The 15,385-nt window shown below is 46.7% G+C and overlaps 1 protein-coding gene across 1 annotated transcript in view; it reads left to right on the top strand.

Annotated features, from left to right (window-relative positions):
- Nucleotides 1-15,385, top strand: part of LOC112257659 (potassium voltage-gated channel subfamily C member 1-like) — a 61,747-nt gene that overhangs the window by 18,543 nt on the left and 27,819 nt on the right. The gene's annotated exons all lie outside the window — the stretch shown is intronic.

Genomic DNA, 15,385 nt, shown 5'->3' with positions numbered 1-15,385 from the left:
TAGTTTTGATGTCTTCACTATTATTCTACAATGTAGAAAATAGTACAAATAAAGAAAAACCCTTGAATGAGTAGGTGTGTCCAAACTTTTGACTGGTACTGTACATATAACTCGGAATAAAGTGACTTGGCAACAGGATAGATATTGAACAGTAGCAGCAGCATATGTGGTGAGTCAAAAAATCGTTATTACTAGGGTAATTATTAGGTTAATTACTACTCATGAAGAATGCTTCTTCTCACTATTAAATCAGATATGGTCTTTCTACTTTTCAGCCATTCTTTTCACTTGAGCACCTTGTTTAAATGGACCAGTTTGTTTGTGTAATGGAGGTCTGGAATGTTCAACATGGAGGATGTGTAACCAGGCCAGTACAGTACAGCTCGGCATGACACCCTTAGGGTCAGTATGGTGAAAAGAGTACTGTCAACACAGCGGGCGGCGGCAGCTGGTGAGTGTTCTCTCTCTCTCTCCTTGAGGTGGGAGGTAGCAGCTGGTGAGTATTCTCTCTCTCTCCTCGAGGTAGGAGGTAGCAGCTGGTGAGTATTCTCTCTCTCTCCTCGAGGTAGGAGGTAGCAGCTGGTGAGTATTCTCTCTCTCCTCGAGGTAGGAGGTAGCAGCTGGTGAGTATTCTCTCTCTCCTCGAGGTAGGAGGTAGCAGCTGGTGAGTATTCTCTCTCTCCTCGAGGTAGGAGGTAGCAGTTGGTGAGTATTCTCTCTCTCTCCTCGAGGTAGGAGGTAGCAGCTGGTGAGTGTTCTCTCTCTCCTCGAGGTGGGAGGTAGCAGCTGGTGAGTATTCTCTCTCTCTCCGAGGTGGGAGGTAGCAGCTGGTGAGTATTCTCTCTCTCTCCTCGAGGTGGGAGGTAGCAGCTGGTGAGTATTCTCTCTCTCCTTGAGGTGGGAGGTAGCAGCTGGTGAGTATTCTCTCTCTCCTCGAGGTGGGAGGTAGCAGCTGGTGAGTATTCTCTCTCTCTCCTCGAGGTGGGAGGTAGCAGCTGGGGAGTCCTCACAGATGCCCATCACTTCCAGCTGTTTAGCTTCTCAGTCTGTTAGCAGCACGGTGACACTGTTTCAGACAAGGACACAGAGCACCGTGCAGTGGGACAGCCTTGTGTGGTCAGCCTTGTGTAGACAGCCTTGTGTAGACAGCCATGTGTGGTCAGCCTTGTGTAGACAGCCTTGTGTGGTCAGCCTTGTGTAGACAGCCTTGTGTGGTCAGCCTTGTGTAGACAGCCTTGTGTGGTCAGCCTTGTGTGGTCAGCCTTGTGTAGACAGCCTTGTGTTGACAGGACATTGGAATAACAGCTGGAGACCTAATAAGAGCAGTCTCTGCTGATTTCATGCCAAACTGGATCATATATCTGTAGTGAAACAGGTAGCAGGGAACCCAGCTACTCCTAGTGTCTCTCTCTGTGAACCCAGTTACCCCTACTGTCTCTCTCTCTGTGAACCCAGTTACCCCTACTGTCTCTCTCTGTGAACCCAGTTACCCCTACTGTCTCTCTCTGTGAACCCAGTTACCCCTACTGTCTTTCTCAGTGAACCCAGTTACCCCTACTGTCTCTCTCTGTGAACCCAGTTACCCCTACTGTTTCTCAGTGAACCCAGTTACCCCTACTGTCTCTCTCTGTGAACCCAGTTACCCCTACTGTCTCTCTCTGTGAACCCAGTTACCCCTACTGTCTCTCTCTGTGAACCCAGTTACCCCTACTGTCTTTCTCAGTGAACCCAGCTACTCCTACTGTCTCTCTCAGTTACCCCTACTGTCTCTCTCAGTGAACCCAGCTACTCCTACTGTCTCTCTCAGTGCACCCAGTTACCCCTACTGTCTTTCTCAGTGAACCCAGCTACTCCTACTGTCTCTCTCAGTGCACCCAGTTACCCCTACTGTCTCTCTCAGTGCACCCAGCTACCCCTACTGTCTCTCTCAGTGAACCCAGCTACTCCTACTGTCTCTCTCAGTGCACCCAGTTACCCCTACTGTCTCTCTCAGTGCACCCAGTTACCCCTACTGTCTCTCTCAGTTACCCCTACTGTCTCTCTCAGTTAACCCAGTTACCCCTACTGCCTCTCTCAGTTACCCCTACTGTCTCTCTCAGTGCACCCAGTTACCCCTACTGTCTCTCTCAGTTACCCCTACTGTCTCTCTCAGTGAACCCAGTTACCCCTACTGTCTCTCTCAGTGCACCCAGTTACCCCTACTGTCTCTCTCAGTGAACCCAGTTACCCCTACTGTGTCTCTCAGTGCACCCAGTTACCCCTACTCTCTCTCAGTTAACCCAGTTACCCCTACTGTCTCTCTCTGTGAACCCAGTTACCCCTACTGTCTCTCTCAGTGAACCCAGTTACCCCTACTGTCTCTCTCAGTGAACCCAGCTACTCCTACTGTCTCTCTCAGTGCACCCAGTTACCCCTACTGTCTCTCTCAGTGCACCCAGTTACCCCTATTGTCTCTCTCAGTGCACCCAGTTACCCCTATTGTCTCTCTCAGTGCACCCAGTTAGCCCTACTGTCTCTCTCAGTGCACCCAGTTAGCCCTACTGTCTCTCTCAGTGCAACCAGTTACCCCTACTGTCTCTCTCAGTGCACCCAGTTACCCCTACTGTCTCTCTCAGTGCACCCAGTTACCCCTATTGTCTCTCTCAGTGAACCCAGTTACCCCTACTGTCTCTCTCAGTGCACCCAGTTACCCCTACTGTCTCTCTCAGTTACCCCTACTGTCTCTCTCAGTGCACCCAGTTACCCCTACTGTCTCTCTCAGTTACCCCTACTGTCTCTCTCAGTGAACCCAGTTACCCCTACTGTCTCTCTCAGTGCACCCAGTTACCCCTATTGCCTCTCTCAGTGAACCCAGTTACCCCTACTGTCTCTCTCAGTGAACCCAGTTACCCCTACTGTGTCTCTCAGTGCACCCAGTTACCCCTACTTTCTCTCTCAGTGCACTCAGTTACCCCTACTGTCTCTCTCAGTGAACCCAGTTACCCCTACTGTCTCTCTCAGTTAACCCAGTTACCCCTACTGTCTCTCTCAGTTAACCCAGTTACCCCTACTGTCTCTCTCAGTGAACCCAGTTACCCCTACTGTCTCTCTCAGTGAACCCAGTTACCCCTACTGTCTCTCTCAGTGCACCCAGTTACCCCTACTGTCTCTCTCAGTGAACCCAGTTACCCCTACTGTCTCTCTCAGTGAACCCAGCTACTCCTACTGTCTCTCTCAGTGCACCCAGTTACCCCTATTGTCTCTCTCTGTGCACCCAGTTATCCCTACTGTCTCTCTCAGTGCACCCAGTTACCCCTACTGTCTCTCTCAGTGCACCCAGTTACCCCTACTGTCTCTCTCAGTGAACCCAGTTACCCCTACTGTCTCTCTCAGTGAACCCAGCTACTCCTACTGTCTCTCTCAGTGCACCCAGTTACCCCTACTGTCTCTCTCAGTGCACCCAGTTACCCCTACTGTCTCTCTCAGTTAACCCAGTTACCCCTACTGTCTCTCTCAGTGAACCCAGCTACCCCTACTGTCTCTCTCAGTGCACCCAGTTACCCCTACTGTCTCTCTCAGTGCACCCAGTTACCCCTACTGTCTCTCTCAGTGCCAGCACAGTACGGTTGCAGCGAGCTCAGAGCTGTGTACGTCACCTTCCCTGGGAGTCTATAGTGAAGCAGACCCTGTTAATACAGTCACCTTCCCTGGGAGTCTATAGTGAAGCAGACCCCGTTAATACAGTCACCTTCCCTGGGAGTCTATAGTGAAGCAGACCCTGTTAATACAGTCACCTTCCCTGGGAGTCTATAGTGAAGCAGACCCTGTTAATACAGTCACCTTCCCTGGGAGTCTATAGTGAAGCAGACCCCGTTAATGCAGTCACCTTCCCTGGGAGTCTATAGTGAAGCAGACCCGTTAATGCAGTCACCTTCCCTGGGAGTATATAGTGAAGCAGACCCCGTTAATACAGTCACCTTCCCTGGGAGTCTATAGTGAAGCAGACCCTGTTAATACAGTCACCTTCCCTGGGAGTCTATAGTGAAGCAGACCCTGTTAATACAGTCACCTTCCCTGGGAGTCTATAGTGAAGCAGACCCCGTTAATAAAGCCACCTTCCCTGGGAGTCTACAGGTCAGTAACTTGACCTGTCATTAAACCCTGTTCTCCATTTGAACGTCAATACTTCTTACCCCCATTGAAGCTTTTTCATAGGCCTCCCATCCCCAGCTTGGCGTTACGTGTTTCATTTTGCTTGTATAACACTGAGGGATTCTTCAGTCCAACATGGCAACGCACCCTGGAAAGAGTCTGAAAACTGGCAACTGTTCAAACATTGTGACACTGTTTAAATTCTCTGATACTAAATAGTCAACGTTAATATCTTTGTTTGTGCGTTCCAAATTTCACCCTATTCACCTATATAGTGCACGACTTTTGAACAGGGTCCGTAGGGCTTTGGTCAAATGTAGTGCACTATATAAGGACTAGGGTATTTTATTTTTATTTCACCTTTATTTAACCAGGTAGGCTAGTTGAGAACAAGTTCTCATTTACAACTGCGACCTGGCCAAGATAAAGCAAAGCAGTGTGAACAGACAACAACACAGAGTTACACATGGAATAAACAATAAACAAGTCAATAACACAGTAGAGAAAAAAAGGATCAAGTACACTTCCCTGGTAGACTCTGTTGTCAAGGTATAAACAGACAAGCAGATCAGTGTTATCCAGGGGATTAGCAGACCCCCGCATAGCGGATGTTTTGGGGGTATTGGTTGGTGACACTGCATTGGAGCGGTCAAATCGCCGAGCAGCTGCTCTTGCTGTAATTGTCACAAAGCCAAACCTGCACCACTTTCTTTAGAAAATGTAGGAATAATATAATTATATAAATCATTTACGCTTAAATGGAGAAATCATGAAAACGAAAATAATGAGGATTTATATCAACCTAATCCAGGTGTGGATTACATCTCACTTTCCTGTGTGTGGATTACATCTCACTTTCCTGTGTGTGGATTACATCTCACTTTCCTGTGTGTGGATTACATCTCACTTTCCTGTGTGTGGATTACATCTCACTTTCCTGTGTGTGGATTACATCTCACTTTCCTGTGTGTGGATTACATCTCACTTTCCTGTGTGTGGATTACATCTCACTTTCCTGTGTGTGGATTACATCTCACTTTCCTGTGTGTGGATTACATCTCACTTTCCTGTGTGTGGATTACATCTCACTTTCCTGTGTGTGGATTACATCTCACTTTCCTGTGTGTGGATTACATCTCACTTTCCTGTGTGTGGATTACATCTCACTTTCCTGTGTGTGGATTACATCTCACTTTCCTGTGTGTGGATTACATCTCACTTTCCTGTGTTCGAACTTGTAAACATAGTCTGTATTCGATTTCTGTTCATGTCCGCATTAGGTATTAAGCCGGGAGCCACTTGTGGATTTGACAGTTCGCAGTTACGCCTCATGCGCATGTTGGCTAAAGCAGATCTGATTGAATGGAGCCCCAACACTCACCCATGAGGACAGGTCGTATAGACGTCTAGGCTTGGTCTCTTTCACACACTGGCTAAAAGTGTAGGTAGAAAGGGTCATTACAGACAGACAGACAGACAAACAGACAGACAGACAGACAGACATGGAAGGGTGCGTGCATGTTTTTCGTGCATGCTTGCCGTGTGTGTGTGCGAGCGTTTGTGTGTGCGAGCATTTGTGTGTGCGTGCGTGCGAGCATTTGTGTGTGCGTGCGTGCGAGCATTTTGTGTGCGTGCGTGCGAGCATTTGTGTGTGCGTGCGTGCGTGCGAGCATTTGTGTGTGTGTGCGTGCGTGCGTGCGAGCATTTGTGTGTGCGTGCGTGCGAGCATTTGTGTGTGCGTGCGTGCGTGCATTTGTGTGTGCGTGCGTGCGAGCATTTGTGTGTGCGTGCGTGCGTGCATTTGTGTGTGCGTGCGTGCGTGCATTTGTGTGTGCGTGCGTGCGTGCATTTGTGTGTGCGTGCGTGCGTGCATTTGTGTGTGCGTGCGTGCGAGCATTTGTGTGTGCGTGCGTGCATTTGTGTGTGCGTGCGTGCGTGCATTTGTGTGTGCGTGTGTGCGTGCATTTGTGTGTGCGTGTGTGCGAGCATTTGTGTGTGCATGCGTGCGTGCATTTGTGTGTGCGTGCGTGCGTGCATTTGTGTGTGCGTGCGTGCGTGCATTTGTGTGTGCGTGCATTTGTGTGTGCGTGCATTTGTGTGTGCGTGCGTGCGTGCATTTGTGCGTGCGTGCATTTGTGTGTGCGTGCGTGCGTGCATTTGTGCGTGCGTGCATTTGTGCGTGCGTGCATTTGTGTGTGCGTGCATTTGTGTGTTTGTGCGTGCGTGCATTTGTGCGTGCGTGCATTTGTGTGTGCGTGCATTTGTGCGTGCGTTTTTGTGTGTGCGTGCATTTGTGTGTGCGTGCATTTGTGTGTGCGTGCATTTGTGCGTGCGTGCATTTGTGTGTGCGTGCGTGCGTGCATTTGTGCGTGCGTGCATTTTGTGTGCGTGCATTTGTGCGTGCGTGCATTTGTGTGCGTGCGTGCATTTTGTGCGTGCGTGCATTTGTGTTGCGTGCGTGCGTGCATTTGTGCATGCGTGTGTGCGTGCATTTGTGCGTGCGTGCATTTGTGTGTGCGTGCATTTGTGCGTGCGTGCATTTGTGCGTGCGTGCATTTGTGTGTGCGTGCATTTGTGCGTGCGTGCATTTGTGTGTGCGTGCATTTGTGCGTGCGTGCATTTGTGTGTGCGTGCATTTGTGTGTGCGTGCATTTGTGCGTGCGTGCATTTGTGTGTGCGTGCATTTGTGTGTGCGTGCATTTTTGTGTGCGTGCGTGCGTGAACCACCATTTGTGTGTGGTGCATTTGTGTTCAGGCCATTTGTGTTCAGGCCATTTGTGTTCAGGCCAGATTGTGTTCAGGCCAGATTGTGTTCAGGCCAGAAAGTGTTCAGGCCAGATTGTGTTCAGGCCAGATTGTGTTCAGGACAGATTGTGTTCAGGCCAGATTGTGTTCAGGCCAGATTGTGTTCAGGCCAGATTGTGTTCAGGCCAGATTTCCAGCTCTGTTTATGTCTGGGGTGTAAACTATACCGTGGTTCAGAAATCCAGATGCTGAAGTGGCCTGTTTTGTTGGGCTTCTCCACACAGATACATAGACAAGCTGTTGGGCTTCTCCACACAGATACATAGACAAGCTGTTGGGCTTCTCCACACAGATACATAGACAAGCTGTTGGGCTTCTCCACACAGATACATAGACAAGCTGTTGGGCTTCTCCACACAGATACATAGACAAGCTGTTGGGCTTCTCCACACAGATACATAGACAAGCTGTTGGGCTTCTCCACACAGATACATAGACAAGCTGTTGGGCTTCTCCACACAGATACATAGACAAGCTGTTGGGCTTCTCCACACAGATACATAGACAAGCTGTTGGGCTTCTCCACACAGATACATAGACAAGCTGTTGGGCTTCTCCACACAGATACATAGACAAGCTGTTGGGCTTCTCCACACAGATACATAGACAAGCTGTTGGGCTTCTCCACACAGATACATAGACAAGCTGATGGGCTTCTCCACACAGATACATAGACAAGCTGTTGGGCTTCTCCACACAGATACATAGACAAGCTGTTGGGCTTCTCCACACAGATACATAGACAAGCTGTTGGGCTTCTCCACACAGATACATAGACAAGCTGTTGGGCTTCTCCACACAGATACATAGACAAGCTGTTGGGCTTCTCCACACAGATACATAGACAAGCTGATGGGCTTCTCCACACAGATACATAGACAAGCTGTTGGGCTTCTCCACACAGATACATAGACAAGCTGATGGGTCAGCATTTCATCAACCAACTAGCCTGATCCCAGATCTGCAGTATTGCTAACTCCTATGGTCTGTTAGTACAGTATTGCTAACTCCTATGGTCTGTTAGTACAGTATTGCTAACTCCTATCGTCTGTTAGTACAGTATTGCTAACTCCTATGGTCTGTTAGTACAGTTTTGCTAACTCCTATGGTTATTGTCACATCAAGCAGGGTAGCGGCAGGGTAGCCTAGTGGTTAGAGCATTGGACTAATAACCGAAAGGTTGCAAGTTCAAATCCCTGAGCTGACAAGGTACACAATCTGTCGTTCTGCCCCTGAACAGGCAGTTAACCCACTGTTCCTAGGCCGTCATTGAAAATAAGAATTTGTTCTCAACTGAAAAAAAAAAAGCATAAATACCTTATTTACATAAGTATTCAGACCCTTTGCTATGAGACTCGAAATTGAGCTCAGGTGCATCCTGTTTCCATTGATCATCCTTGAGATGTTTCTACAACTTGATTGGAGTCCACCTGTGGTAAATTCAATTGATTGGACATGATTTGGAAAGGCACACACATGTCTATATAAGGTCCCACAGTTGACAGTGCATGTCAGAGCAAACACCAAGCCATGAGATTGAAAGAATTGTCCGTAGAGCTCCGAGACAGGATTGTGTCGAGGCACAGATCTGGGGAAGGGTACCAAACAATGTCTGCAGCATTGAAGGTCCCCAAAATCACATCATTCTTAAATGTAAGAAGTTTGGAACCACCAAGACTCTTCCTAGAGATGGCCGCCCCTGCCAAACTGAGCAATCGGGGGAGAAGGACCTTGGTCAAGGTGGTGACCAATATCCCACTGGTCACTCTGACAGAGCTCTAGAGTTCCTCTGTGGAGATGGGAGAAACTTCCAGAAGGACAACCATCTATGCAGCACTCCATCAATCAGGCCTTTATGGTAGAGTGGCCAAACGGAAGCCACTCAGTAAAAGGCACATGACAGCCCACTTGGAGTTTGCCAAAAGGCACCTAAAGACTCTCAGACCATGAGAAACAAGATTCTCTGGTCTGATGAAACCAATATTGAACTCTTTGGCCTGAATGCCAAGCGTCTGGAAGAAACCTGGCACCATCCCTACAGCGAAGCATGGTGGTGGTAGCATCATGCTGGGGGGATGTTTTTCAGCGACAGGGACTGGGAGACTAGTCAGAAGTGAGGCAAAGATGAACGGAGAGATCCTTGATGAAAACCTGCTCCAGATTGCTCAGGACATCAGACTGGTGCGAAGATTCACCTTCCAACAGGACAACAACCCCAGGCACACAGCCAAGACAACGTAGGAGTGGCTTCGGGAACCGGTCTCTGAATGTCCTTGAGTGGTCCAGCCAGAACCCGGACTTGAACCAGATCGAACATCTCTGGAGAGACCTGAAAATAGCTGTGCAGCAACGCTCCCAATCCAACGTGACAGAGCTTGAGAGGATCTGCAGAGAAGAATGGGAGAAACTCCCCAAATACAGGTGTGCCAAGCTTGTAGCGACATACCCAAGAAGACTCAAGGCTGTACTAGCTGCCAAAAGTGCTTCAACAAAGTGCTGAGTAAAAGGTCTGAATACTTATGTAAATGTGATATTTTAGTTGTTTTTTTTGCTTTGTCATTATGGGGTATTGTGATGTCATTATGGGGTATTGTGTGTAGATTGATGACGAGAAAAAAATACAATTTAATCAATTTCAGAATAAGGTGTAACCTAACAAAATGTGTAAAAAGTCACGGGGAATACTTTACAAAGACACTGTACATACCGACATAGATCTGATACACTTGTTGGTCTGTGAGCTTTGTCGAGTCTGAGATTCAGTTCATTTATCTCACAGATGTGAAACAAAACTTTTATTGCTAGTTATTTATGAGATATTACTGTGAAAGTGATTCTGACAGAATACAATTTCCTTTTCTAAGTACTTGTTTTCGATGTGCGTCCACAGATTGAATTTCTAGATAATTGTCTAATTTAATCAGAGGCAATTAGAACAGTCACTGAGAGACCAATTTGATTTGCAAAGTTGTCAATAGGCTACCATAAATCAACAATGCATAATTAAAATTTAAAAAATTATGCAGACAAACCTATCCATCCCATAGTAAGTGCCATTCCCCGACACAGATTCAAGAGGAATTCATTCTCAGGCATCCTATTTTCGACAGTATATAGTGCGCTACTTTTTGACCCCCATAGGGGCTAGGGAATAGGATTCCATTCAGGTCAGCCTCAGACATCATTTACCATGTCAACACAGTCCATTCATACATTCTCAGAGCTTCCTATTTATTATACACAATGGCATGTGTGCACACACAGGATTATTGGAAGAGATGAGGTTTTCACATTGAGTAAATCTCACAGTATCGTGTCCTACTGTTTTTTCTGTATACACTCACATTACTGTCAGTCACTTTTTGTCTTCTTCTTCTTCTTATTATTATTGATCACATATATGAATGTGATCGGCAGCCCCCAGTTCAATAGAGATTAGTGTCTCTGCGGACGTGATTACAAGCATCCCAGTTCAATAGAGATTAGTGTCTCTGCGGACGTGATTACAAGCATCCCAGTTCAATAGAGATTAGTGTCTCTGCGGACGTGATTACAAGCATCCCAGTTCAATAGAGATTAGTGTCTCTGCGGACGTGATTACAAGCATCCCAGGTCAATAGAGATTAGTGTCTCTACAGATGTGATTACAAGCATCCCAGTTCAATAGAGATTAGTGTCTCTACAGATGTGATTACAAGCATCCCAGGTCAATAGAGATTAGTGTCTCTACAGACGTGATTACAAGCATCCCAGTTCAATAGAGATTAGTGTCTCTACAGACGTGATTACAAGCATCCCAGTTCAATAGAGATTAGTGTCTCTACAGACGTGATTACAAGCATCCCAGTTCAATAGAGATTAGTGTCTCTGCGGACGTGATTACAAGCATCCCAGTTCAATAGAGATTAGTGTCTCTACAGACGTGATTACAAGCATCCCAGTTCAATAGAGATTAGTGTCTCTGCGGACGTGATACAAGCATCCCAGTTCAATAGAGATTAGTGTCTCTACAGACGTGATTACAAGCATCCCAGTTCAATAGAGATTAGTGTCTCTACAGACGTGATACAAGCATCCCAGTTCAATAGAGATTAGTGTCTCTACAGACGTGATTACAAGCATCCCAGTTCAATAGAGATTAGTGTCTCTGCGGACGTGATACAAGCATCCCAGTTCAATAGAGATTAGTGTCTCTACGGACGTGATTACAAGCATCCCAGTTCAATAGAGATTAGTGTCTCTACAGACGTGATTACAAGCATCCCAGTTCAATAGAGATTAGTGTCTCTACAGACGTGATTACAGGCACCCCAGTTCAATAGAGATTAGTGTCTCTACAGACGTGATTACAGGCATCCCAGTTCAATAGAGATTAGTGTCTCTACAGACGTGATTACAGGCACCCCAGTTCAATAGAGATTAGTGTCGCTACAGACGTGATTACAGGCACCCCATTGGCGTATATATGACTGCATTATAATCACAGTGATGAGTAGTGCAATTAAAAGTTACAGACACTCTACAGACGTGTTATTTAACCAGAGAGACTAGAGTGCAATATGAAAGAGTCAGTCTGATAAATAAGGAATGGCCTTTTTAAAAGTAGCTTTATAGGCAAGTTATTTAACCAGGGGTGACAATGGAACAGAGTATTGATCTGGCCTTCATCCTCCATCGAAATGGTGTGTTCTATGATCCAGGTGTTACACAGTACCTTACATATATCACCATCACAAAGATATACAGCCGTGGCCAAAAGTTCAGAATGACGCAAATATTAATTTCCACAAAGTTTGCTGCTTCAGTGTCTTTAGATATTTTTGTCAGATGTTACAATGGAATACTGAAGTATAATTACAAGCATTTCATAAGTGTCAAAGGCTTTTAGTGACAATTACATGAAGTTGATGCAAAGAGTCAATATTTGCAGTGTTGACCCTTCTTTTTCAAGACCTCTGCAATCTGCCCTGGCATGCTGTCAATTAACTTCTGGGCCACATCCTGACTGATGGCAGCTCATTCTTGCATAATCAATGCTTGGAGTTTGTCAGAATTTGTTGGTTGTTTGTTTGTCCACCCGCCTCTTGAGGTTTGACCACAAGTTGTCAATGGGATTAAGGTCTGGGGAGTTTCCTGGCCATGAACCCAAAATATCGATGTTTTGTTTCCAGAGCCACTTAGTTAGCACTTTTGCCTTATGGCAAGGTGTTCCATCATCAACTTGAAAGAGAGGAGGAAGGCATTGGTGTTTCCTACTAGGAGCCAAGACCTGCACATATACCGTCTCCTACTAGGAGCCAAGACCTGCACATATACCGTCTCCTACTAGGAGCCAAGACCTGCACATATTATACCGTCTCCTACTAGGAGCCAAGACCTGCACATATTATATTGTCTCCTACTAGGAGCCAAGACCTGCACATATATCGTCTCCTACTAGGAGCCAAGACCTGCACATATTATATCGTCTCCTACTAGGAGCCAAGACCTGCACATATTATATCGTCTCCTACTAGGAGCCAAGACCTGCACATATTATATCGTCTCCTACTAGGAGCCAAGACCTGCACATATATCGTCTCCTACTAGGAGCCAAGACCTGCACATATATCGTCTCCTCAAAATGCACCTGTTAGTCAAGACTGATGGTTCTGTTTTAACTGTCTGTCTCTGTCTGTCTGTCTGTCTGTCTGTCTGTCTGTCTGTCTGTCTGTCTGTCTGTCTGTCTGTCTGTCTGTCTGTCTGTCTGTCTGTCTGTCTGTCTGTCTGTCTGTCTGTCTGTCTAGCTGGCTGTCTGTCTGTCTAGCTGGCTGTCTGGCTGTCTGTGTGTCTGGCTGTGTGATCTCTGTCTGTGTTGTCTCTGCTAGGAGGTTATTGATGAAGGGACACAATGGAAACATCTGCATGAGTTGTGTGTGTGTGTGTGTGTGTGTGTCTGTGGACAGACTGTAGGTCTGCAGTATCTCTCAGTGCAGTGTAAATATGCTTGCCACTGGTACTCTCCAGAGCCATTATCAACATTTCACGTTCTGAAAGACAAAGAGGAGCAGAAAGACAGACAGACAGACAGGGAGGCAGACAGACAGACAGGGAGGGAGGGAGGCAGGCAGACAGGGAGAGAGGGAGGGAGGCAGGCAGGCAGGCAGACAGGCAGACAGACAGGGAGACAGGCAGACAGACAGGGAGGAAGGGAGGGAGGCAGACAGGAAGGCAGGCAGACAGACAGGGAGGCAGGGAGGGAGGCAGACTGGCTGTCTTTGTCCTCTGGCTGGCCCCACAGATCCACACTCCTCTGTTGTGCAGGAGAAACCCCAGGGACCTGCACTCTCTGTGGGGCAGAATAGGGCCTTGTGAGTGACCCCTGGGGCTAGAGACCCAGGGGACCGTGCTTTACACACACTGATGAATGTTGTTATGATGATGGACTATATGGGCTCAGATAGATGTTCTGTAGATATTTCTCTTTCCATCTATCCCAAGATTTATAGCACTCATTCTACAATCAAGTCATACTTATTGTAGTTCCCAGACCCTATACTCCAGAGACCAAAGAGACCAGGGACCAGACACCAGAAAGACCAGGAACCCAGGTACCAGAGCCCAGGGACCAGAGACTGGGGACCAGAGACCAAAGACCAGACACCAGTGATCAGGGACCAGAGACAAGGGACCAGGCACCAGAAACCTAGGTACCAGGGACCCAGATACCCTGGACCAGAGACCGGGACCAGACACCAGAAAGACCAGGAACCCAGGTACCAGAGCCCGGGGACCAAGGACCCAGATACCCTGGACCAGAGACCGGGACCAGAGACCAAGTACCAGAGACCCAGGGGACCCAGAGTCCCAGGGGACCCAGAGACCCAGGGGACCCAGAGACCCAGGGGACCCAGAGACCCAGGGGACCCAGAGACCCAGGGGACCCTCCCTCTGCTGTTTTACACTCACTGATGAATGTTGTAATGATGATAGAGGAACTAAAGCTTTTCTTTGTGGAGATGTACTTTAGATCTCTTTTTAATTACATCAATAAAGATTGATGGTATTCATTCTATTAAAAAAAACTGAAAAAATGTGATGAACCCATGATGATGGAGCAGTTAATGGAGCCGTTAATAATTTATCATTTAGTGTGATTTGCCCTTAGTGTGATTTAGACTTTAGTGTGATTTACCCTTCGTGTGATTTATCCCTTAGTGTGATTTAGCCTTTAGTGTGATTTATCCCTTAGTGTGATTTAGTCTTTAGTGTGATTTATCCCTTAGTGTGATTTATCACTTAGTGTAATGTACCACTAGTGTGATTTAGCCTTTAGTGTGATTTATCACGAGTGTGATTTAGCCTTTAGTGTGATTTACCACTAGTGTGATTTAGCCTGTATTGTGATTTAGCCTTTAGTGTGATTTATCCCTTAGTGTGAGTTAGCCCTTAGTGTGATTTAGCCCTCAGTGTGATTTAGCCCTCAGTGTGATTTAGCCCTCAGTGTGACTTAGCCTTTAGTGTGATTTATCCCTTAGTGTGATCTAGCCTTTAGTGTGATTTAGCCTTGTGTGATTTACCACTAGTGTGATTTATCCCTTAGTGTGGTTTAGCCTTTAGTGTGATTTAGCCCCTAGTGTGATTTAGCCTTTAGTGTAATTTAGACTTGTGTGATTTAGCCCTTAGTGTGATTTAGCCCTCAGTGTGATTTAGCCCTGAGTGGGATTTATCCCTCAGTATGATTTAGCCTTTAGTGTGATTTATCCCTTAGTGTGATTTAGCCCTTAGTGCAATTTAGCCCTCAGTGTGATTTAGCCTTTAGTGTGATTTATCCCTTAGTGTGATTTAGCCTTTAGTGCGATTTAGCCAACAGTCAACTATCTACTAATCACAGCATGGTGTTGATTATGATGCGGCCACATGAAAATGAGCTGTTTTCATATTCCCTTGTATAGTCTGAGTGTACATTCGAAATGACACCCTTTTTCCTATATAGTGCACTTCTTTTGACAAGAGAGCCCTATATGCCCCGGTCAAAAGTAGTGACACTGTGTAGGGAATGGTGTGTAATTTGGGACGGCGCTGTGACTGTGAGAGGACTCAGGGGTTATTAGTCTTGACTATATCACCATGGACAGATTGGATTAACTCTCTACTGTGCTTCTGTCTCCTCCTCCTCCTCCTCTGGCAGCTGGATAAATATGTCCCCATCTATGCCATTCAGCCACTTAGTACCTGCCATCTCTACATTCAGCCCACCCACACAAATCAATCAGCAGTACAGTACATTGTTTGGATTTGTTTTCCAAATGCTAACACAAACACAAATGCTAACTCAAACACAGACAGAGCAGAGTTATTGTGGGAGATGAGCAGGAAAGCAGGTGAATGGTGAGCTTTTCAGCGGTGAGTTTAAGGTCAGAGTAGAGCTGGGTGATATGGAGAACAACCAAAAATCCATATCCCAATA

This window comes from Oncorhynchus tshawytscha, linkage group LG22, assembly GCF_018296145.1.
Source record: "Oncorhynchus tshawytscha isolate Ot180627B linkage group LG22, Otsh_v2.0, whole genome shotgun sequence".
In the NCBI taxonomy this organism is placed as follows: domain Eukaryota; kingdom Metazoa; phylum Chordata; class Actinopteri; order Salmoniformes; family Salmonidae; genus Oncorhynchus; species Oncorhynchus tshawytscha.
This window is presented reverse-complemented; position numbering and strand designations above follow the sequence as displayed.